The following is a 2,561-nucleotide window of genomic DNA, read 5'->3' as shown; positions in this document are numbered from 1 at the left end:
CCGAACGACGGCGAGGCAACGACGATCAACGTCGGCGAACGGCGGCTCCTCGCGGGCTCTAGATGGTCGGGATGGATCCGCAATACCGGGGCGGTCCTTCCGGTGGTCGCTGGGTCGGCGGGGACGGAGTGAGCTGCTGGCGGCGAGCTTCGCGGCGGAGGAGGCATTCGGGAGCAAGGTGGGTTTGGGGCTGCGGTGGCTTCCAATCAAAATCGAGCAGGGGGGCGGGCTCACGGGAGGAAGGGAAGGCTCCTGGTGGAGAGAGTGGAGAGGGGGAGGCCCTGGTGGCGCCGGAATGGCCGGGGCCGTGGCGGCGGCTGTGGTTGCCGGAGATGGGGAAGGAGACCTCCCCGAGTTGATTTGCTGCCAATGGGGTTCCTAGGGAGATGGTTTGGGACTGCCTGCGTGCGGGGATGAGCTCGGGGCTCCTTATATAGGCGATGGAGGTCGGTTCCAAGGCGGCCGGCGATAAGGACGACGGCGAACCGCCATGCTGTAGCTTGGGCGACGTGGCGGCGACGAGCGCTAGGGGACACGCTTGCGGATGACCACGCACTGCTCCAGGAGGCAGGTGGCAAGCGCTGGGGCTTGGGCTGCGCCGACAGGGCCGGGGCCTGCATGCGGCCGTCAGCTAGCCGCCACGGCCGTCCTGACGGTGGCGCTGTGGAGTGCCAGGGTGGTCGGGGTGGCGTGGCTGTGCAAGGGGACACGGCGTGCTGGTTGCGGTCGGTCACGGACCGGATTGGGTGCGGGGTGGGACGCGACGGCTCGGGTGCATGTGCGTGCCAAACGCACGCTCTGGGCGCGCCCAGTGCACGCCCGGGACATGCTCGACGAAATGCCATGGCATGTTGGGGGGTTCCAAACCATAAGAGAGTTAGCAGAATGGGGTTATAGGCTAGGTCAAATCCGCGAGACATGCTGGATAGGTCAGGGGCTCAAGTTCACAATTTAAACTTGAAATCATGCCAAAACTGGCTATGCACTCAGGGTGTTTGTCAAAATGCCAAAGGCACCTAGGCAGTTCTTGGGGTTGCCAAATCTCCCAGAGTGGGGTCTCTTTAGAAGGAAGAGGGGGTGGTGAAGTTAGTTTCAAAAAAGGAGAAACTTGCTAGTGCAAGTTCTGCAAAATTACAATTCTGGACAGGGAGTAAATGGCATCATTGCATGGACCAAAAATGTCCCAAAGAGTGCATGCTCCTGGACTTAGGGGTTTTGCAGGGTTGACTACAAGCATGAGAAAGCACAAGGTCACTTGAGCAAGAATGAAAGAGGTTGCAGTAGAAAACACAAGTCTGGTCCAGAATGGAAAAGAGGTTGATACACTTAATTTTTCCAAAGAACAACTTTATGTTTTTGCATAATGTTGGATGGCATGCTACCACTGACATCCCATAATTTTGGTGGAGGCTCTAGGAAAAAAGTTAATTAGGCTATAGTGCAAAGGTGCCCACTGGACCAGATTTAAAAAACATGTGTAACACTCAAAATATGAAATGTAATAATTATATAATTGCATAAAAGTGATTTAGAGACATCACATGACATCTCCAAATTTTGGTTGGATTTTTAGATAAATTTAACAACTGGTTGTAGTACAAAAAGAGCTCCAAAACTTAAAGAAAGTCATTTTAATGAATAAAGCTCAGGGTGAAATGATTTAATAAGTATATCCATTGATTAAGAAAAATGAGAGAGCATAGAAGTCCAATAAAATTTTGGAAAGCTCCAATTGGGAAAAATAAAACTCCTTAACATCAGAAGAAAAGTACTGAAATTAACAGAAATAAAAATTTTAAAACTCCTGGCAAAATTTTAAGTAAGAAAAACGTGGTTAAAATTTTGGGGTGTTACAAGATGTCTGGATGAGACTTCGGAGTTTATAAAAAAAGAGAGAGAAAGGCCAAATAAAAAAATGAGAGAAAAAGAGAGAAGGGACAATGCTACTATCCTTTTTACCATAGTTGTGCTTCAAAGTAGCACAATGATCTTCATGATAGAGTGTCTCCTATGTTGTCACTTTCATATACTAGTGGGAATTTTTCATTATAGAACTTGGCTTGTATATTCCAATGATGGGCTTCCTCAAAATGCCCTAGGTCTTCGTGAGCAAGAAAGTTGGATGCACACCCACTTAGTTTCTTTTGTTGAGCTTTCATACATTTATAGATCTAGTTCACCCGTTGCATGGCAATTCCTACTCACTCACATTGATATCTATAAATAGGCATCTCCATAGCCCGTTGATATGCCTAGTTGATGTGAGACTATATTCTCCATTTTTGTCTTCTCCACAACCACCATTCTACTCCACATATAGTGCTATGTCCATGGCTCACACTCATGTATTGCGTGAAAGTTGAAAAAGTTTGAGATTACTGAAGTATGAAACAATTGCTTGGCTTGTCATCGGGGTTGTGCATTATTAAATACTTTGTGTGATGAAGATAGAGCAACAGCCAGACTATATGATTTTGTAGGGATAACTTTCTTTAGCCATGTTATTTTGAGAAGACCTGATTGCTTTGATTAGTATGCTTGAAGTATTACTATTTCTTATG

This window comes from Triticum dicoccoides, chromosome 4B, assembly GCF_002162155.2.
Source record: "Triticum dicoccoides isolate Atlit2015 ecotype Zavitan chromosome 4B, WEW_v2.0, whole genome shotgun sequence".
NCBI classification, from domain to species: Eukaryota; Viridiplantae; Streptophyta; class Magnoliopsida; order Poales; family Poaceae; genus Triticum; species Triticum dicoccoides.
Note: the sequence above shows the minus strand (reverse complement) of the source record.